Consider the following 23,428-nt stretch of genomic DNA (forward strand, 5'->3'; position numbering starts at 1 on the left):
TCAGAATTGGGGGCTGGGACGGAAACATTAAATTTAAAAGACAAATGGGATTTGTTAATTTAACACGTAATTTTAAAAAATAAGCTGACATAAACTAAAATATATGTCTTTATATCATATTAGTAATAATATTGGACCAATGCATGATATGACATTTTTATCATTATAAAGAATATAGACTTCAAATGATCCTTATGGGACATTGTAGATTCCTTAAAAGCAAACAAACAAACAAAATCCAGCACATCCATTCCCATTTTCTTTAACTCTGTAGAAGCAGTAATCTTGCTATTTTAGTCTGTGTCAATGACATTTACAGAAGACAAAAATCATTCCCCATATTATGGAGTACTCTTTAAGCGCAATGACCTTTTTTTCCAGAACACTTCAAAGGAGGTAGGTACCAAACAAGAACCAAAATTTGAATGCACACATTCTAATGTGTTGAAATAATGAGTTATTTTATTCTGCATTTTTTACATTAAACAGAATAAAATGCCACAACCACAGGCAATCTTGCATTGGTGAGACTATTCCCAGAATGAAGATCTCAGGACCAGACTTATGAGTAGGTTTCTGAGTATATTACTTACATCACTTATTTGCACAAAAGAAATGCCCCTTCTAGAACTGGGTGTCTGTGTACAGGGCATCCAAGTATTTGCCATTGAAATAGTTACACAGTAGGTGATTACAGAAGAAAAGTAAAATGTAAAGAGAATATGAGGGTAACAGTATTTAAACACATGGTACCAAATATTATCACAGGGAGTTGTCTTCCCACTGAAATCAGTAGGAAGGCTGATTTGAATTTAGATAGAGTTAGATTGTGTCTTAAACGCACAGTACCATGAGTCAAATGGTTGATGAGGGCTGGGCTGAAAGCAGTTCAATGTGGCTCGGTAGGAGTGGCTGTCAAAGAATAGGTAAAGCAAAAGCAGCATACGTAAGCAAAGCAATGCAAGGAATTCATTCACTACTTCCCATGGGCAGGCAGGTGTTCAGCCATCCCCAGGAAAGCAGTGCTCCACCACGCATAACAGTTACTTGGGAAGACAAACGCCATAATGCCAAATGTCCCCACCTTCCTTCTTCTTCCCCCTGTTTATATACTCAGCATTATGTCCCATGGTATGGAATACCTCTTTGGCTGGTTCAGATCACCTGTCCTGGCTGTGTCCCCTCCCAATTTTATGTGCCCCTCCAGCCCTCTGGCTGGTAGGGCCCAAGAAACTGAAAAGTCCTTGGCTTAGTATAAACATTTCCCAGCAACAACTAAAAACCATCAGTGTCCTATCAGCATTGTTCTCACACCAAATCCAAAACACAGTACTGTACTAGCTACTGAAAAGAAAACTTAACTTTGTCCCAGCTGAAACCTGGACGCTGAGGAGTATCATCCTGCAAATGTGAAGTAGCATATGCAATACTAGACAAATATACTACACTCACAGCCCTGTTCACTCCTGGAAGCAGACACTCCTTGTGTGAGATACAGTGATCCTGCTCCCCTGGGAAGAAGTTGCTGAAATCTCTAAAGCCCACGGAGACTGTTTGAGGACTGCTAGCATTCCCTCATTGGTGATGCACCTGCTTTGTCTTGGATACCTGGGTATGTTAGGTATTAAAAATAGCTCATGTACTGCAACTTAAGAGTCACACAGAGCTGATGTCTGAAGTTCCGAGTAAGCCAGGAACCTGGAGTATAAGTGTGGTTTAGGGAATGTATTTTAATTGCACGGCTTCAGAAATCTCCCTGTCTTTATCTTGACCCACAAGCCATTTGTTATATTTTTTCTCCCCTGTCCTACTGAAGAGAGGGAGTGATAGTGCAGCTTGGTGGGCACCTGGTGTCCAGCCAGGGTTAATCCACCACATCTTACCAACTGAAAACAATGGTATAGTCCCTATCAAAGTAATTGTTCTTCTATGAATTTTCCCCTTTTGAATATTTTGATCTTGACCTCTGCTTTGGTTCAGAATTCCATGAATTTGCTCTTATCAATTTTGCGTTATTTTAAGTTCCATGAAGCAGCTGACTAACTCAGCAGAACTGACAAGGTAATCTCTAGAGATACCAGTCTAGCCTGTCTGGAATAAACATTAGGAGTGATGTGGTGCTGAGCTCATGTTAAATTCCTGTCCATGTGCTTTCTGCTCTCCACTGACATTCAAACCACAGCATGGGGAGAACAGAGACATGAGAAAGTGCAAGGAAGATGGCAGAACAAATGTTTCTGCTACTGGCAGGACTGGCCCCTGGCAGCCTGGAGGAGGAAGGTGCTGTGAATACAATTAGTCTGTGGTAATGAGGAAACTGAGAAAATGGTCCCTCAAGTATAAGCCATACACTAAGGCATAAAGAGATAAGGCATAATAAGAAAGCACTCCAACCTCATCTAAATGTGCACTGGGCCAGTCACAAGCAGGTCCATGAATTTACCACTGCTTGCAACATAGACAGTATCTTGGTTAATTTAACTCTGGCATAAGGAGACAGTTCTTGTGGACTTCAGCATGTGGAAGTTCATGTGTTCAGGCCAGCCTGAATCTTTATCCTTTCTCTATTGTGATATGGAGAAATAATGTGAAATGGGGATAATGGACATGGATTGTGATTGTATGTGTCTGCTTAAGGAATGTGGGTATGGTGACTAGTCATGGGTTCGGTGACAACCACAGTTTTGAGGAGACGCCTGCCCCTCTTCCTCTAACAAAGGGGCTATTTAAAAGAGAATAAGAAAAGATGAGAGACATTCAAATGCTATCTAGAGGGAGGGAGTGCTAAGTCTCCTTGCTGGAAAAGATTGGGTGGTCACAATCACCTGAAGAAGATCGGGTGGTCACAAGAACATGAATCACCTACAAAGCTGCAAGACCACCACATTCCAGGAAACGGACTGATAAGCTAATTAACATACGAAGCGGGGTTTAGGTAACAAATATGTATAGGCGTTAATTGAATATTCATTTGTTTTATTGTATAAATGTGAGATGGTTCGTCACTTCGGGTATGCACGCTTGTGGAGGAGCGATCCCCCGTGCATCTGCGCGCAATAAACATACCTACTTTATAACTTTCGAGTTATAGAGTCTAATTCCGCACGTCACTTTGGCGAGCCAGCCAGGAGGATTTCTGCTCGGCTGAGGGACCAGCTGCGGAGCGGACGCTCCTAGGCGCGCCCCAGGAGATTTCCTCGGAGGAGCCTCCTCTTCTCAGCTGTTCACCCGGGAGCAGAAGAGAAACCCCTGGATCCACGGATAAAACGGTATGTTTAGTAACGGGGCGGCTGGTGAGACGCACGGAGACGTCCGGCGCGCAGCGTAGTCCCCAGGAGGAAAGGTACCTTGGGAGGGGGTTTGCTGACCAAGGGGTGGCCGCTAGCGATCTTGAGGGCAGATCGAGCAAACCCGAGGTTACTGCCATTCCTAAAAGCCCGGAGGCCTCGTGACGGAAAGCGGGGGGCGGGACGGAATAAGGCGGAATCTCACAGTGTAAGAAACTATGGACTAGGGTATTGTTTATTAAGATTTATGTTAAGCCCAATGTAAAGATTAGGCAACAAAAGATAAGATCACCGCCAGGTGTCCAGGATGCCGCTTGTGAAAGATAAGATCACCGCCAGGTGTCCAGGATGCCGCTTGTGCATATGAATGAAGGGCCAACACCTCCACTACTTCATGAACACGAAAGTAAAAGAAAAAAAGTATAAAAAGGGACTGTTTGAACTGCTCAGGACGGCAGTTGGCGGAGCGCAGACTCCCCTGTCGTCCAGCGCTGTTTTTGCTCATATTCTACTTGCTATAATTAATAAAAATTTTAATTGGATTATGATCTATTGTGGTCTCAATTTATAACAATTCTGGTGCCGTGACTCGGATAAGGAACGGTGGGCTTTGGTCCTCCGGAGAGGCGCCCCGCGACTTTTCGCGGCCCCGCGACCAACAGCTTACTCCAACCTTACCGACGAACCTAAATTCTAGAATAATGAGCAAAGGAGAAACCGGTAAAATCCCATAAAAATTCTGTGCACGGGAGTCCGGACGAAGACGCAGGACGCGTAAGTATATTGCGAATTTGTTCGCGGGTTTGCCGTTCGGGCGGGATTGGGTTTCCTGGAATATAACGAGTGAGTGTATGTTTGTGGATATTCCAGAAGATGGGGGCGAAGGGCAGCAAGCCTTCGACTCCCATGGGAAGGGTACCCATTGTACCTAAGAATACCCCTCTGGCATATATGTTAGACAATTGGAGATATTTCCCTGGAACTCTAGGGAAAGATAAGCAGAAGATGATAGAATATTGTACTAAGATATGGGGAGGGAAGAAAATTTCTAAAAATGTCTTTTGGCCAGTCTATGGGTCAGAAGAAGATTGGGTAAGACAGCAATTAAACCTCTGGGTTAATAATAAAAAAAACCCTTAACCCGGAGGAGAGTCGATATGCGGAAGTGTGGCTAGAAAGACCGGGAGCTAGACTTTACCCACTGAATGAAATAAAAACTAAACAAAAGAAAAAGCAGGAAGAGTTGGACGAAACCCTTCTAACCCCCCCTCCTTACATTCCTCCTCCTGCTCCCGCAGAGGTCCCCAGAGCGCCCACTCCCCCACCAGAGTCGGAACAAGGGTCTCCCCCTCTTCCTAGACGCATAACTAGAAGTCAGAAAGGGGCAGCTCAGATGTACCCCCTAAGGGAAATACCCATGGGGGGACCTCAACCTGTGATCGGATATATTTCCGTACCCCTAAACTCGGCTGACCTACGAGATTTTAAAAGAATTGAGATGGGAAACTTAATTGAGGACCCACTCGGAGTGGCAGAAAGATTAAATCAATTTTTTTGGACCAAACCTTTATACTTGGGATGAGATGTAATCTATCCTTGGTCAATTATTTACTACCGAGGAAAGAGATATGATGACGAGCAGGAATGAGACTGTGGGATGCTCAGCATGCCTAGGAACCCCAAGCAGATATTAAATGGCCACTCCAAAGACCTAATTGGGATAATCAGGATCCAGTGCATAGAACTCATATGCAGGACCTGAGAACTATAGTAATTCAGGGGATTAGGGAAGCAGTACCCCGTGGCCAGAATATCAATAAAGCATTTAATGAAATGCAAAAGAAAGATGAAAGCCCTACTGAGTGGCTGGAACGACTGAGGAAAGCCCTTCAGCTGTACTCTGGGGTAAATCCAGACGACCCTTTAGGGTAAGCGCTCCTAAAAACTCAGTTTGTGGCAAATAGGAGAGTCAGGGGCTCTATATCTTAGGGGACCGGAGTCATCATGAGCCCTTGATAAAATTAAAAATAGGTCCCCATAAACAAGAGTTCACCTTTTTAGTAGACACTGGGGCTGAAAAATCAACTATTAAGCAAATACCTGAGGGATGTAAAGTTTCCCCTGAAAAAGTACAAGTAATTGGGGCAAAAGGAGAACCCTTTAAAGTAAGCAAAATCAAAAATGTGGTATTCGAAACTGAAAATAAATTTGGAATGGGTGAACTCTTGCTCGTCCCTGAAGCAGAATTTAATCTGTTAGAACGAGATTTAATTGTTGAATTGCAATTAGAAATTAAAATAAAAAATCAAGAGCTAACAGTGATATGGAGAAATAGTGTGAAATGGCGACAATGGACATCGATTGTGATTGTATATGTCTGCTCAAGGAATGTGGGTATGGTGACTGGTCATGGGTGCGGTGTCTGGTCACATAGGCACACAGCTCTGAGGAGAAAACTACAGTTTTGAGGAGACGCCTGCCCTTCTTTCTCTAACAAAGGGGCTATTTAAAAGAGAATGAGAAAAGGATGAGAGATATTCCAATGCTATCTAGAGGGAGGGAGTGCTAAGTCTCCTTTCTGGAGAAGATCGGATGGTCACAAGGACATGAATCACCTACAAACCTGCAAGACCACCACATTCCAGGCAAAGGACTGATAAGCTAATTAACATACAAAAAAAAAAAGAGGAAGCTAAAAACTTCCATTAGGTTGTTTTAAGAATTGGGGAATTCCTGGAATGTAACAACTGAAATAGCGCTCTGTGTCTTGTTTGTTCTATGTGTTGTCTTGTTATATGTTCAAAACTCGGAGTTATGAAATGTATGTTGAAAAATATTAACATTCCGGTAATTCGTGGCAAATAGCGGAAAACTTAACACTCTGCTTAAGACCAGGAAAAATTGGTTTTTGTTTGTTGTTTGTTTATTGGCAATTGTTCATTGAAATGCATACTTTGTGAACTGTTAGTGTTCCTAAGAGTTTGTACATAAGTGCACGGTACCGTATAACATACTGCTTGTGTGACTGCGGGCTGCCCAGAGAGTGTGAATGGTGTGATTGAGATGCGCATTTTGATTTTCCATGTATAGCTTAATTATTTTGACTGAGTGTGAGTGCAAGAGTGCTTGAGACAGGCGTTTGAGTGCAAAACGAGTAAGAAGCTCTATCCGCGTTTCCGACCTTGGGTGGCTAAGGCGGCCGGAAAAAAAAACCAAAAAACCAAAAAAACAAAAAAACAAACCCCAAAGTAATTAAAATTGCAAAATGGGAAATGGAAGGAGTAAGCCCTGTGAAAAATCGCCCTTAGGTTGTATATTAAAACATTGGAGTGATATTTTAGGACATGGTGGTACCGAAAATAGAAGGAAATTAGTTAAATATTGTAATCAGTGGTGGCCTTTGTATAAATTGGAGAGTGATGCGAAATGGCCTCAGGAGGGAGGAACGTTAGATTATAACACTCTCCTGCAATTAATGTTGTGTCTGAGAAAAGAAGGAAAATGGGACGAAGTATCGTATGCAGACATGTTCTTCGTCCTCCAGGACAAACCTGAGTGGCAAAAGGACTGTGGATTAGTACCCCCTCGGGATCCTATGGTACTAGCACTAGAAAGAGTGCGGGATTAACATCACCTGATCTTTGATTGTGGCTCTAGAAAAGGATAGGAAAAAACTGAGACCTAAACTAGAAAGATGATCTTGTTGAAATTTTGTGTTAAAAAGCTCAGGTTGCAGTTCCTTCTGTGGAGCAACCAGAATGAAACACGTTGTAAGATATAAAAACTTGTACTGATGTATGTAAAACCTGAGGCATGCGTGTGTGTGTGAAGAATCAAAGACCCTGTGAAAGTGTGTAAGTGTTGGGGTGAGTTTGTACAAACCCCCGTACCCCCTCGAAGGTGCGACTGAATCATGCTGGGATGCATGGCAGGAGGTTTTCTGTTTGCCTGCAACGGCATGATACGTAATAACAACAGACTTAAAGCAACAAGTAGCAGATTTGCATTCAGGGTAAGAAAGAGTTAAAACAGAAGTGCTGTAGCAGAGGCAGGCTTGTGTAACCTGCAGAGCAGGAACAGCATCTCCTGCCCCGAACCCTTCTGCTGGTAAGGAGGAGGGGATTGCTATTGCTGACAATTGAGCAGAAGGACCTGACAATGTCACCCCAATTGCTGCAGCATTTGCAGTACAACAGGACCGGTAACGGCCCCTCTAGGGCAGGAATGGGTATGAGGTGGAATTTTAGTGAATACAAAACCAACTTATTTGTTAAACTTCAGTAATAAATAAATAAATAAATAAATTTGTTACAGTTGTGGGAGCTGCTGGCCACCAGGAAAACATCCTGAAACCTTTAAAGTACAAAGTAAAAAAACAAATAAGAAGGCCAAATTCACTAAAATCTTTGTTGGGATGAGATTTATTAGAACATCTAGACATTTAAAGAAGGGGAAATGAAATTAAAAGTTAAATACGATCAAGTAATTGAAATATTGAGCTTATCTTTAATTCAACAGAAAAGAGGAAAAGGGGACCTCCCTGAAGTAAAAGAAATTTTTAACCAGGTGTATCTGAAAATAAATTCCAGGAAAGGTGAAAAATGCTTTACCTGTTACAGTAAAAATGATAAGGGGGAGGCTTGCTCAGTTCAGATAAAAACAATATCCCTTGGTCAGCAAGGCTGTGGGGATATTGGCAGAAAAAGTGAAATAAAATACACTCTGTAGTAGTTCTACTAATGTAAATCTGTGTGTTTTGCCATGACAGTGACTTGTTATGGGATGTGCAGATGAAACTGCATTGACAATGAAGTACAAGGAATAAGGTTGGTCAGGTGCCTCCTACCGTAGTCAAGGGCAAGACTGGGTTGGCCTCGGTGTTTGCCACCAAGAAGAATCTTGAGCTCCGCTGTTGGCTGCAACCCAGTAGGCGTTGAGCGGTGGGAACATATGCCATGCCAGACCTTGATGTGAGGCATGGCCCACTCTGAGGCACTGATTTGGAAATTGGAAACCGCCTGGCCGACCATGAGGCCAGACGAGTAACAGAGGAGGTAGGAAAGGAGGAATTATCCTTAATACCAGATGATAAAATCCAAACTGTAAGTACAGATCAAGAGCCAAACTATTCTAAAGAAAACTTAAAGGTAATTCAGGACATGAATTATAAAATAAAATTAAGTAAGTGGACTTATTTAAGGGATGGTTGTATAGTGGTACCATCCAATTTAATATGGACCACAGCCCTATTATTAATAAGACGCATTGGGGAGCTGATACTTTATATAAAAGTCTAAATCAGAAATTGAAAGGGCGAAACTTGTATACTGTAATAAAACAGGTGACTCAGCAATGTGAAATGTGTTTACGCAATAATCCCAATACAGCAAATAAAATAAAACTAGGGAACATTAGCAGAGGGAATGTTCTAGGGCAACATTGGCAGATCGATTTCTCGGAACTTCCTTGAAAAGGGGGGTATCGATATTTGTTGGTACTAGCAGATACCTTTTCAGGTTAGCCAGAAGCCTTCCCGTGCAGAACTGCTAAAGCCCGGGAAGTGACCAAAATACTACTCCAAGAGATAATACCTAGGTTTGGAGTCCCAGCAGTAATGTCCTTGGATAGAGGACCACATTTTGTGTCCAGAATAGTACAACAGATCAGCCACCATCTAGGAATAGATTGGCAATTACATACCCCATACCGACCACAATCGAGTGGCCAGGTGGAAAAGATGAATCATCTAATCAAACAACAGATTGTCAAGTTAGGCCAAGAAACAAATCTAACTTGGCCCCAGTCTTTGCCATTAGCTCTTACACGAATTCAAACTAGACCGAGAGCAAAAGAGGGGCTTAGCCCATTTGAAATTTTATATGGACGACCCTATGGGGTACAAAAGGGGATGTCTTCACAGATTGGTGAAGAAACAATGACTTCCTATATGGTAGCACTAAACAAACAATTAATAAGAATTGAGAAGCATGTGATGGGAACACGCAGTAGGGGTCTGGATGGACCTGTTCACGATATACAACCAGGAGACTATGTATACGTTAAGTGTTTTGCAGATAAAACCCTGGAACCACAGTGGACCGGACCTTTTCAAGTCCTACTCACCACCTACACTGCAATCAAGGTTGAGGGACAGAATTCTTGGATTCACCACACCCGGATTAAGAAAGCCCCTGCAACTTCTTGGAAAGTAACCCCAGATAAAAAAGAACTGAAACTCAAATTTACTCGGACAAATGGGAACAATGTGGGTGGCAATTAAAGCTGCAAAGTGGGAAGCCTATGTAAACAGGCAGAAAGCCCGAAGCAGCCGTTCTCCTGAAGAATTCCCTTGCTGCCGAGAAGATGGTACACCCCGTGGCTCGAAGCAACCGAGTCGACGGGCAAGGCAGAGGAGGAACAAACTGTGGAGAAAAGAACCAGAACAATGGGACACTAAAGCAACAATGGCCGAACTTCCCCAGGACTGGAGTAGTCCAGGACACCATGTCTGAACTCCGGAAAAGGTTAGATCAACGTAAGAAAGATCGTGAGGCGGGCAGGTCATGGTATGAAAACTGGTTTAATATCTCACCTTGGCTAACCACTTTGTTGTCTGCTTTAGCAGGACCACTTATTATGTTGATTCTGGGACTTATATTTGGGCCTTGTATATTACGCTACACTTTATTAGAGAACGGTTTGACATAGCTAAATTGCTTATTTTAACTACGAGGTCTAGGGCAAAATATAAGAGTGTATCTATTAATGAGGATGAAGATTGTTGTGAATGCGTTATGCCACGTGAGAACTATGCCTATTGTAATTGTGAGGTATTACCTTGTGAGTGTTATGATAAATGTTGGGATTGTGGAAAAAGGTTTGTTCACAGTGCCGAGAATGAAAGCAGCGTCTAATAAACAATAATAGGATAAAAAGAAAAAGGGGGAATTGTAAGAAACTATGGACTAGGGTATTGTTTATTAAGATTTATGTTAAGCCCAATGTAAAGATTAGGCAACAAAAGATAAGATCACCGCCAGGTGTCCAGGATGCCGCTTGTGCATATGAATGAAGGGCCAACACCTCCACTACTTCATGAACACGAAAGTAAAAGAAAAAAAGTATAAAAAGGGACTGTTTGAACTGCTCAGGACGGCAGTTGGCGGAGCGCAGACTCCCCTGTCGTCCAGCGCTGTTTTTGCTCATATTCTACTTGCTATAATTAATAAAAATTTTAATTGGATTATGATCTATTGTGGTCTCAATTTATAACACTGATTTTACCAACAGCCACAGTACTGAGAACCACTTAGTAGGCAGGCAATGTTTTCAAAGAAAATAATTTTAAGAAGAGAAAATGTTACCAGAGGACCCAACTGAAGAACATTAACAAGCTCAGAAACTCAACTCCCATTATTCTTAATTTTTCACACCATGGTTTCTCTTCTGCATTCCTTTCTCAAGCGTTGATTGCCATGAAGGCATAATTTTCCAAAGAGAAAATTCAGGATTGGGATGAACAGACATGTTTTTCTTATCCAGTCCAGGACCCTCATCTACATATCATGTTCTGTCTGTGTATGGTCTACAGGATTAGCTGGATTTCCTGTTTATATTTTCTAAAAATAGATTTTAAAAGTTTTTTTTTAAAGGGAGGAAAGTAGTGCCACCTTTTATCCCCCAAAATTTTTGTCCTGGTAGGGAACAAATTCTGGCATCAGATACATAAGCACAACATCAGCCTGTAAATATTTATTTTAGGGCCTACTCATAAGACTACCTTATGTCTATGTGCATGCATGTCTCACAAGCATGGCAACAATGAAAATAATCTTTGGACAAAGTAATACATCTCCAACCATTTTTTTTTCTCTTTAGGAGTGTTACCTTCCATCCCAAATATTCTTCAAGTGCCCCAGGTGTAGCAACCTGCACTGTGTGGCTGCTCTTCTGCATCTTTGCCCAAAATTTTGATAGTGTCTCCAGTCAGCAAATAGATCACAGGCATAAAGACATTTCAAAAGCAAACTGTTTCAAAACAGAATTCAGACAAACTCTGGACATAATAGTATTTGTATCCTTTCTGAAAGATTCTGAAGGAAAATAATATGATATTTTTTTAGGTTCTGTGCCAGATAAAGTGGATTTTAGTTAAACTTTCAATGCCATCTATTAGTTTCTGTGAAGATTATTGTCAATTATTAATATGCTCCTGGGGGTATTCATGACACTTCATAGAATCATTTAGGTTGGAAAAGACCCTCTGAGATCATCAAGTCTAACCATTAACCTAACACTGCCAAGTCCACTGCGGCGAATGAAGAGACGGGACACAGCTTGATGCAAGCAAATGTCAATTTATTGTACAGAAGCACGAGGTTTTATACACTTTCAGAAGCTGCGCGTTTTAAACAGATTGGTTCTTGAAGCTAAGCATTGCATACTAGGCAATCCCTGATTGGTGGTTAACTACCAGCAATTAACAGCAAGGTGTTACCTTTCCTTGGCGCCATCCTTGGCGCCATCCGTCTCCCACTCCCCTGTGCTCTGTAAACATGCCTCATCATGTTAATTGTTGTCTAGACAAGCTCGAGTACATTCCCCTCAGCTAACTGATTGCCACGCATGGTCCTAGTTTCCAGACCGCTCCTGCAGTCCACCACTAAACCATGTCCCTAAGCACCATGTCTACATGTCTTTTAAGAACCTCCAGAGAGTGTGACTCAACCACTTCCCTGGGCAGCCTGTTCCAATGCTTGATAACCCTTTTGGTGAAGAATTTTTTCCTAATATCCAATCTAAACCTCCCCTGCTGCAACTTATAATTATTAAAAAACCTGGTTTGCTCTGAGAAGCTTAAAAAATGAGGACTAGACTATGTGCCTTAGTTCAGCAATCTGGATGAATATATCATTTTTGCATGACTAAAGCAAGCAAGATTGGCTGCTTAATTATACATCAAGGTAGACAGTATTTGAACAAAAGAGCTGGGGTCTGTGTGAAGACAATGGCTAAAAATTAGAAGAACATATATTCATTTTTTAAAATGAGTCTTTCTATTTTGTTCTCCCTGGTTTTATTTATATCCTTCTGGGTTTAATAACGTTTTCTCCAGAAGTAGGGAATGGAATAATGCAAGACTAATTCAAAGAGATACATTGAAGAGGGTATAAAAATGGATGTGATAAAATATCATGCAGCTAAATCAGCGCCAGAGAATGCTGCCATCTAAAGGAGTGAAAGCAACATAGACAGCTACATAACAGTATGACTTTGATATAACCCTACAGGCAGTTCTATACCCGCAAGCAGTCAGCATTGAACACAGCTATGTTGCTGGCAGTGAATCCATACAAAGGGCTAGCTACTGGCCATGATGCCACTGCAGTAAGAATATATATTTCAACATCTGACATCTTGCTCTAACAGCTCTAACAGCTGCCAAGTTTGGCTGTAGCTATTGAAGAATAAAAGAAGCAATATAAGCAAGTGATAGTCAGAGATTTAAAGATCAGAAGTATCTGTGTAGATACATGAACAGACATGCTGCCTATAGCCACTAAAGGGTGTCTTTTTGGAAATAAAAGCTGTATAATTCTAAAAACAATTACAACCATGTTTGAAGAGATTTAACTCAGTGGAGATGAATGGAAAAAAAATTACTGTCTTTGGAAAGTACCCTTGGTTAAAATCTGCAGGCTTTCACTGTTGCATGTTTAAGAATATTCAGCATCTCAAGTGATACTAAATTAGAATAATTTCCAGCAAGCAAAATCATGTCCAGATAACCGATGAGAAGTTTTGGACCAAAACCATTGCATTGTTGAAGTCTGATCAGTTTTAATGGGAAGCAAAAGAATTAAGAGCTGTTAATTTCCATTGAGCTTCCAACCTCTTTACAATCAGAATCTCTGATTTAGCATAACCTTCACCAATGTTGGCCCTATTCACAACTTTCTCTTTCCCTTTTATTTTGCTGTTCTGTCCAGCAGTAAAATCTCCATAGCAAGGACTGCCATTTACTCTAGGCCAGATTTATCAGGGAAGCTAATGGGGTTGTCATGTTCCCTTAAATCCCCATTAACACTTCCCCCTGTGATGCATATTACATGTCACAACAAGAGTGTAACTGAGCAGGTCCACTTTCCTGCCATTGCCAGTCCACTGAGGCAAAATGCAATTTGTTTATTGGGGCAAGATAGACTGAAACTATTTATTTTTGCTTGAGACCAAACATATGTCTTTTATTTTCTATTTATTTCTAAAACCAATTATCAGAATGGGTTACCACCTCTATCCCAAGGTTGCATTTAAAGGCACAGATGTGAAGAAAACACTCATATATTGGTTATTCCCCTTTGGAAGAAAGGCTGTGTAGCTTCCTAGTAATACATGCTGTAGTGCTTTGTGGTCTATGGCTGTAGCTAAGAAGCTGTTATAAATGGAAACTATGAACGCTTTAGCTGAAGGATAAGGACTAAAGCCATGAATCCTGTGTTCTCTTGATGTCATCTTGGTCCAAATTAATCCAATATTTGCCTCAATAACAGCAATGAGAAGCTATGCTTCTAATACAGAGGGAACCATAAAACTAAAGGAAAGCAAGGTTTAGGAAATTATTTTAATATTATACACTTCAAAATGTGTGCTTAAAAGTGTAGGGTTTTTACTCCAATATTTCCTTGAAAGCCTTTTTAAAAAAATATATTCTGAAAACTCTATTTTTCCTTTTGCACTTAAGGGGTGAATTTATGCATTTGATTCTATACTTTAAAGGGGGGTGGGAGTTTATGATTATTTGAACTATGAAAAGTGGTAGGTAGGAATCTATGTTCATATGTCCCAGTACCTTCTACAAATCTCATTAATTTTGTGTGTTCTGGCATATTACTTTATGAAAAAGTAATTACTGACTTGCCAGATGAGTCACACTTTGACAGCTACTTTGAAAGTGCATTCTCTCCAAATTGGGTAAAGCAAAGGCACAAACAATTAATTACATGGGAATTGTACAAACAGCTATAGCAATTCAGCATCACAAGTCACTTGTGCAATCTGTAATATGTGAGGAGATTAATAAGTGAATATAGGTACAATCAGTATAGATATCAGCCTGAAGTTTTAAAGTTGACCTGCAAGGAATGGGTGTCTGTGGAGGGGTGGGGGGTGGGTTTCTCCTGATATGAGTCTTGAGGCTATTTATTTATTTATTTTACCTTCTGGTTTTGACAATGCTGTTTTGACAATTAGATTTCTGTCTCTCTTATTACTCTTGAAGGTATAAGGAATGTGAAGCCTGTTGCATATTTATTTTCATTTTGTCGGAGGGAGAGGATGATGCAGACTGGATTTACCAGCAATTGAGAGGAAGATATCATGAAAGAAAGGTGTTAAACATTTAATAAAGTCATCCTTTAAAAAAACGTTCAATTTGACGAAAAGCAAACAAAGAAGTTTGCCTGAAAAGTCCCTACTTTTTTCAATTCATCTTTGGTCTTGAATATTCTTCCCCAGCCTTGTCCAGACAAAGCATTTTCTTTGATGGTCCCCCTCAGATGTTGTCACCTCTGGCAGTTCAGTGTTGGAAGGTGGGCTGGAGCCACTGGAATTGACCCCCAGCATCCTGTGGGTCTGCAGCTTGGCATGGGGGCAGTACTGATCAGAACAAATTCAGCTAGTCTGATGGTATGGTTTTCATTCAATTTAAGGAGAAATATTGTATGTTGACTCCTGACATTTCCTAGTAGATCTCAAAAGTTTCTCTAGAATGCACAAGGAGAGTTTTTCTCATTTTATTATAAGGCAGAGCAATAATGTCAGAAACATAGTCTTACATGCTACCAGTGTCCAAACTGTGGTCTGATACAGTTAGATAATGGCAAGGAGGCAACTGGAGCATGAACTATGAAAATACAGCCAAGAATCCTTGAGAATACTGGGAAGAAATGGTGATTTCTCTTCACCGTTGCCTTCCCTTTCCTTACTCTATGTCATTCTATTTCATCCTTTCATCCTACCTAAATCTCACAGCTAGTGATGGGCAGAAGGTACTAAACATTTTATCTTTTTTAAGTGCAACTCTGACCATGCATCTTCCTACTTTCATCTGGCCAGCCTGAAGCTTTTATCTGCATGCTCTAGTGAAGTACACTGGATCCACTGTCAATTAGAAAACTGACTGAATTCCGTCATCCCCATAGACACCCATTGTGTGCCACAGTTCAGTGCTTCCTCCATGTGGATTTGTACCAGATGAGGAACTGATTCAGTGACTTCATAAAGACTGATGTATGGACTTCATAAAGATCATGTGAATATGGATACTATGATAAGATTAAGGGTAGTTCTTGCTTCATGCAAATTTATGTTATATTTATCTCAGGACAGAATGTTCTGTCTCAGTGAAATATGATATATTTCCAAATAAAATGTTCTCACAGTGTGGATCAGAATTGGTGTAAATGGTAAAAGTTCTTTTGTGGGCCACTGATTTCTGGTAGATGAGTATGTCACCCTATGCTTTGGGGGCTTTGGAGGAGGGGATTGAGCCTGGTAATCTTGGGCTAGATAAAACTGCTAGAGGAATTGGAATAGCTTGTGTAATTTTGCCTCTGTTCTCAAGTTGTCTGAAGTGGCCTGAATTTCTAACACAATATGCTTTATCTCTTGTGTCTATATAGTAGCTCTATTTGAGAGAACAATGTTTATGTGTTGAAAAATGCTGAAGTGCGGCAGAGGTCAAATGTACATACTGTACAGCAAATACTAGAGTAATTTGTGCACCTGTAGTTTTGGAAAATGTTTCTTTGTGAGTTGAAGTAAAGTCCTTTCTAAAGCTGGTAATGTCTCATTTTTATTGACTTAAGTTTTTTTTCAGCTTGAAAACTTATAATTTGAAGATTAGATTTAGAAAGTGGCTTTGAGTAGTTATTTTTTACTTTGATAGTATGAGAAAGAAAATATATCTGAGTGCTTGTTTTTCATTTAAGAGGATGGATCATTCTTTAAGAAAAATGTGAAAGCATGTAAATTAAAAGAATTATGCCTTATTATGATATAATTACACCCTTAAAATGATCGTAAGGCAAAGCTATAGCATCTATGTGTACCTGGATATAGTTGCATTTAAGTATCTATTATGAGATAAATGTAAATCTGTTACATAGATTTGGCCAACCTAAAAAGGATTAAATTGGTAAAGGTGTAAACCTAATTAAAATGACAGTGACTAAACGAGTAATTCTTGCAGATGTAGAGAAATACGTACATAATATTGCTTAAAGATGCAAGTCAGTGAAGTCTGTGGTTTCTGTATGAATAAATCATGATTTTGAACAGGTGTAATGTCTGTAGATAAACTTTCAGATGCAAATTAAGTTGCTTTTTATAGATTTTTTTTTATATAGCACATGCTGAAGAGTATTTTTTCTTTGCATAGTATGATTAATATCAGCATAAATTCAGTCATATTTCACAGCATAAGCACTTGAAAATTAAGTAAATGTGAAAATATGGGACACTATTGCAAGATCCTTCATACCAAGAAATATGACTAAGATATAAATTTGTAATCCTCTGAGAAGATTTTTTTCATTTTTTAAAAAAGAAAGAATAATAACATTCAGATGTAACACAGCATTCGTGGCCAGAACAGTCTATTTACTTCTATACTCTGACATTTGAAGCGTGTAGAGATTTCAGCAGTGTGAAGAACAAATTCACACAAGAAAATCTTTACTCCTCTGATCCAACTGCATTTTAATTTTACATTGGTATTCTGACATTTCTGCATGTTTATATTTTTCTCCTCCTGTGCAAGGATGACTTTTCTAACATTATATTTTTAAATCTGGCAAGGTCATACAACCTAAAAAAAAAAGAAGGGTCATCAAAAGGGGAAAAATAACAGAACTACGGTGAAATGGTTCTCTGTTGGCCTTTGTATCGATTCGAAGTGTGTCAAAAGGGTCTTTTGTCATGCTTCTACCACAGAATACTAATTTGCTAGATCAAGTCTGTCAGAATATCGACTGGAAGTAAAGAACAATGGTGGCAGCTTTTGTGTTTCATACAGCAGGGAGCCTGTGTGTGAAACAGGATTAGCAGGGGGTCATGAAGAGAGTCAAGGGATGTCCATCACTTCCCGTCTGGTAATGTAATGGGGTGGGTGCCTGGATGTGATTAAGATGTAGGACACAGGAGGCATAGCAGTGAAAAAATCAGACATACACACATGCAGATCAGGTTGGCTGCTGTTAACCACAGATTTTAAATGAAAAATCCAGAGACAGATCAAACAAATATCTAAACAGCTGCATGCAGATTAAATATTAAATAGCCTATTCAGTGCCTGGTGTGCCTGTGCTTGTGTCCATGTGTGTGTGTGTAGAAAATGTACAACATGAAGAGGGTCCCCCGTGGAGAGTCGGCCAAGTCACGACAATCACACCAATATGGCTACATGCCATGCTCACTTTATTAAACAAACAGGTCATATTTATAACTTAAACCGACCGCTCACACAGGTGATTGGATAAATGTTTCTGGTCACGCGGGCGGGCGTCCGTGTCGGTGATTGGTGAGCATGCTGCAGGCACCTGACCAGAGTGTGCCGATGAGAGTGTGTTGATTCCAAGGTTCCCAGGACTTGCTCTGCACCTGGCTTCTTGTTTGTGCATAGCTTGTTTTCTTTCTCACCCTGCTTGTTCCCAGGACAATTTAAAGCTGCTCTGCAGCTTCAACTAACAGGCCTGGGTTGTCCAACCCAGACAATGGTAACATATGTCCTTGGTCCTTTAAAAATCCCTCTACATATCCCCCTTTTTCTTTTTGGACAACCCATGTCCGTTTCACAATAGATGTTAAACCTTTCTTCAAACAAGAAAATAAACAGCTAAAAACTAAAAACATTACAACAACGATTATAAAAAAGCGTATTCCTTCCATCAATAACGTCTTTAACCAACCTGTTATCCCCAATCCTCTCAACCATTCATCAAAGGGATTATCCTCAGCAAGAATATGCTTCATGTCTCCCTGCAGTTGTGACAACTTCTTGTGCATCAATATGGAATGATCGGAAAGGTTCATACAACGCAACCCTTCAAAATCCTCACAACCGTGTCCATGTGCTAATAGCAAAAAATCTATTGCAGCTCTAGTTTGTAACGTAGCATGCCTAACACTATCTACATCAAGCAATAACGAACTTAAAATCTGCGATGTAAGATTAAATTGTTTCTCTCCCCAGCCCGCTAACCTTCGTATATTCTTAGCATTTAATGCAGCCATTGCCCCCGGCATAAATATGGAGGCTAGGACATTTGCTGTTACAGACTGCAGATCGACTCGGTCATTACATGTCTCATCAAAGGTGCGCGGTGCCCTCCGTGATCTATGAGATTGTTGAGCCATTTTCAATAAGTCTTTCATATGTGGAGCAAACAAAGTCAAACGCCCTAAATAACATGGTCCACCAACAGGATACAAAGGAATCCCTGGCCACGCTCTGTCCCCACATATCAAAAAGACTCCCGGTGGACACTGATAACCCCCTGATACATCTATATGGAAACCCCCGGTTTTCAATTCACCCCAAATAGGTGAACCGGTTAGATTTTGAAACCCTGTATAAAACCCCCATTCACCTTGATGTGTTAGCCATAACTGCCACGGGTCACCAAACCAAATTACTCCAGTGCCATTCACGGGTTGAAGTGGTGATGACATGTGGGTACAGTCTGCCATACCAGTTGCAGTAACATTAACACATTCAACAGGTACAACGCTAGCCAATAGATCTAACTCCTACCAAGGTAAATGATGTGGCTGATTTAAATTCTCAATAACCGCCTTCTGCCACGCTGCATTACGCATAGAAGGCCAAACATATTGCCCATTTGGACTCATACATGTACCATTCTGATTGGAAGTCAGATCCACTGTTTTAACATTCCAAAAACCATCAAATTTTGTTACATTCTCTTGCAGGGGAATACCAATTAAACAAGCTCTAAAGGGGTTGTCTGCCTGTTGCAGACTTAAACAAAAGTCTGTTACTCCCGTGATATTTGCCCATGTCACCCATATGTTTGTCCTAGGCAAGATGTCAAAAATACTTTTTACTTTTGGTAAAAAATTCATCAAGACCGTAAACCAAGTCACCACTTAAACATGTTTAGTCCTACAATTTCCACCTTTTTTTTAATTTTTTTTTTCACATTCCACCCCACAAATCTGTGCTTTCACAGATTCTGATGATGTATGCTGTCTCCAATCAGCATGGTATTACACTAGTCATATGTTTTCTCTTGCTTCATGTCCGGTTACTAATCAAACACATACACTCTTTACACCATTTACATTTAAGCTTTGGCTTACAGAACCGTTTTACCCCACACAGCATACATTGGCACAATACCCACGGGTTACATCCCTTACAACATAGACAGTTTATTCTGTCTGCTCGCTCTGAGTCTTCTCTTCCGTCTTCTGATCTTGACATACAGGTCACACAAACTTGCTAGGGACCCATATAGGTCCTTTATCTGTGGAGATACAAAAATAACCTCTACCGATAAAGAACACCGGATTAGGTCCTTCCCATACGCCTGAAGCCATATTTTTATACAGAACATTCAAACCGGGAACTGTAGTTGTTTGGTTCCCTCGTGCTGTTTGGTGATGTATAACAACAGGTGGTCCCTCTCTATCCTCCGTAAGGGAGAGAGAGTTTAAGGTAAACAACACCTTAGTCAACCGTTTAGTTACATCTATGTCCTGCCATACTTTCTGTCTCTGAAGCAAATCCTTCAGGGTACGGTTTGCCCTTTCAACAACTGCTTGCCCCGTTGGGGAGTGAGGAATCCCTTTAACGTGTTTAATTCCCCCAGTTGCCATAAACCTAGCAACTCGTTGACTACGATACGCTGGACCATTGTCTGTCTTTATTTCTACAGGTACTCCCATGACAGCAAAACAAGACATTAAGCATCTCTCCACATGTAATGCCTTTTCACCGGTTTGTGCAGTGGCCCATATAAAATGAGAATAGGTGTCAATTGTGACATGCACATACTTAAGCTTCCCAAAGTCAGGTACATGTGTTACATCCATTTGCCAAACCTGAAGTGCCTTCAGACCTTCTGGGTTAGTGCCCACCCCTAAACCAGGTCCATGATGACTACATTGAGGACAGGAGCGGACAATACCCTTTGCATCTGCTATGGGTATTTGATACTGTCGATGTAAAGACTTTGCATTCTGATGAAACATCTCGTGGCTGTTACGAGCTTCTTCAAACTTATTTGTTGGAGGAGTTATTGCCAGACAGCTGACTGCTTCATCAGCTCTAGCTTTACCTTCACCCAATCCAATGTTCCACTGATGACTTCTAATATGCATAACACAAAATTCATGTTTTCTCTGTCAAAGAGTACTACGCAGTTGTATAAACATTTCACCAAGATGTTGGTTCTTTGTCTCTCTCAACAAGGCATCTTCAGTGCTCTGTACTACACCAACTACGTACGATGAGTTTGATACTATGTTTACAGGTGTGTCGTTCCGGCTTCCCAATGCCCAACACACTGCTTTCAGTTCTAAGGTTTGAAGGTTGTCCCGTGGTTCACCGGTGATCACTTCTTTCTGCCACTGATTATCGGATTGCCAAACACACGCAGCCTTCTTCATCTTTCGTCCTGCATCTGTGAACACCGTTGGCCCATCAACTGGTCTTTTTGAACATAAAGGTCTCACAGTCCACTTGTAATGTTCTAACATCTTCCAGAGCGTTCCTTTTGGCCGGTTGTTGTGTACAACACCTGTATAGCCCATCAAGGCTTCCTGTATGGCTGCTGAATGTCTCAGGAGCCACTCATAACCATCACCACGGACTGGAATACTGATATCTACCGGTTCAGTCCCATCAATTTCAACAATCCTGTCTCTTCCTTTTCTCACCAAGGCCGCTACTGCTTCAGGGCGACTTAAAATACAATGTCTGGGTTGCAATGGCAAAAGCAAACACTCTAAAACGATCTCCATATTTTCCCCCTTTTTCTTTTGCCATTGCAAAATAAGGGCAAAAGGTGAAGTGGCAACATTACAAACCAAAAAAAACGGATGATTCGCCATTTGGCAACCACACCAGCCAGTCTGAATCCTGCAGGACACAACTTCTAGGGCAGCCCGCTGTTCTGGTGAACAAGTTCGAGGACTGTTGGCTTCGGTGTCATGCAACCAGTATTGGAACGGTTGCAAATCATCCTTAGTGAGGCTCTTTGCATGTCATCAGGGTGTAAGGGAATCGTGAAAAAGACAGTCTTTCAAGTCTATCACAACAATTTGCCAAATCTGAGGGATCATCATAAAAGGTGGAAGAGCAGGTTGCAACACTCCCATCGCTAAAATCCGATCATTAATCTTCCATAAATCATGTCCCAGTTATGTGCATCAAGATTAATAATCAGTACTGGACAAGGTAACGAGCTGGTCACCTGCCAATCACCCTCCAAAATAGCATCACAAACACCACCAGACCAACGCTGTAGAATTGGATCTTTTGTCGAGTTCAGCATCGGAGGTGTAGTTGGGTTAACTGGAGGAATTACAGGTATTGAAGTAGTTGGCAGGGTCATTTCAACTCGCTTTTCCAGGTTTCTTAATTTATCTATTACCTCCTGTAAGGATTTCTCTGTATTGTTATCACAAAGTTTCTCCCCACCTTCTTCCTTAAATTCATCCGATGATGTTTCAGGAAGAGGAGGATATGACATCGGACGGTGCTTTTGCCCCCCCCGCCCCCCCCGATTTGACCTACGAGCTGTAGCCACCCTCCATTTTGGCCTTGCTCCACCCACAGCTCCAATTGGTGCAGCAGGACTCGTTGCTCCTCTATCCTGGGGAGGCTCAACAGGCCATTCCGGTTTTGGCTCATTTACAACAGACCCCCGAGGAGTAACTTCCGGTTTGTCTGCTGTCTTATCTAAAAACTCCTGTACTGTTGAACACGCAGAGGGTGACATACCCTTCATAGGACGAGCATGCCCAACTCCAAAATATGTAGCAAGAGAGAAGGCTTAGGTGAATCACCCTTCTGCTCTATTGGCTTTTCTACCTCATCTCCTCCCAACGCTTCTATAGCTGCTGCCGCTACTTTTTTTTCCGCCTTCATAGTTTCCAGAGTGTTAATTATAGACCGCCATGTAGCTCCTAACGCTTTAGCTTCTTTTCCTTCTTTACCTCCCTCGATCGTAGTATCCCAGAGGATATTTCCCACTTCTCTCCATTTCGTAATACTAAGCAATAACGCGGGTTCAGGAATCTTATCCTTTTTTCGTGCCCAGTGAGCTAAAGCCTCCACTTCTGTTTCTTTAATGCTCTCCCCTCTCTTAAAGAGGATACCAGTTAAAAGTTTAATTGCCGCGTCTAATTCCATTGCAGTCTTCCTGAGAGCTCCCCCCTCTCACAGAAAGGAAATCAGCGGAGAGCCCTGCCGCACTTGTCGCAGTCTTCCTTAGTGCTCCCCCCTCTCACAGAGAGGAAATCAGCGGGGAGCCCTGCCGCGCTTTATTCGTCGCAGTTTTACCTCTGGCGGGGGTGCGATCTGCAGCTCCACACCGAACTCTGGACTCCGCTTTTCGCCAGCAGCTGGGGGATCCGTGGCGGTGGGCGGGCGAGCGAGCGGGGGGAGCCGCGGGGCACGGCACGGCACACTGGCGGGGCGAGGGGAACTGTGCTGGTGTAAGAAGCAATCTGGCTAGCGAAGTACAGTCACTGGGTGTCATGATTTCAGAGTCAAACAAATAATTCAGCAGGTGCTTGGCTGGTTCTGATTGCAAACCATATTGTGTAACAGTGTGTCGCAGCTGCTGCATAAACTTCCAATCAAAATGTTTCCACGCTGCGGCTGCTGAACCGTCCGGTAACATGGTGGTCCGCACCGGACATGCAACAGCAGAGGCAGCCTGCCACTCTCCCTCCAATATAGTGTCTCGTATAACCCAGACCAACGACTTTGGGAAGTGGCAGGCTGGAGGATAACGCCTTCCTGGGTCAGGACTTGAACATCACGACCGGCAGTAGGCAGATGGCATTCGTTATATTGCTGCAGCAAGTGGTTTAGAGTCCAGTCGGAGGGT

General features: G+C 41.5%; 1 protein-coding gene across 1 annotated transcript in view; it reads right to left on the reverse strand.

Annotated features, from left to right (window-relative positions):
• The window catches only part of LOC129734876 (endogenous retrovirus group K member 8 Gag polyprotein-like), a 135,665-nt gene extending 113,107 nt beyond the window's left edge, over positions 1-22,558 (reverse strand). Inside the window, exon 1 of the mRNA XM_055700230.1 lies at positions 22,444-22,558. The gene's annotated coding sequence lies outside the window, so the exon portion shown is untranslated. The remainder of the gene's footprint in view (positions 1-22,443) is intronic.
• Positions 22,559-23,428: the final 870 nt, after the last annotated feature.

The sequence above is a fragment of the Falco cherrug genome (assembly GCF_023634085.1).
Source record: "Falco cherrug isolate bFalChe1 chromosome W unlocalized genomic scaffold, bFalChe1.pri SUPER_W_unloc_1, whole genome shotgun sequence".
In the NCBI taxonomy this organism is placed as follows: domain Eukaryota; kingdom Metazoa; phylum Chordata; class Aves; order Falconiformes; family Falconidae; genus Falco; species Falco cherrug.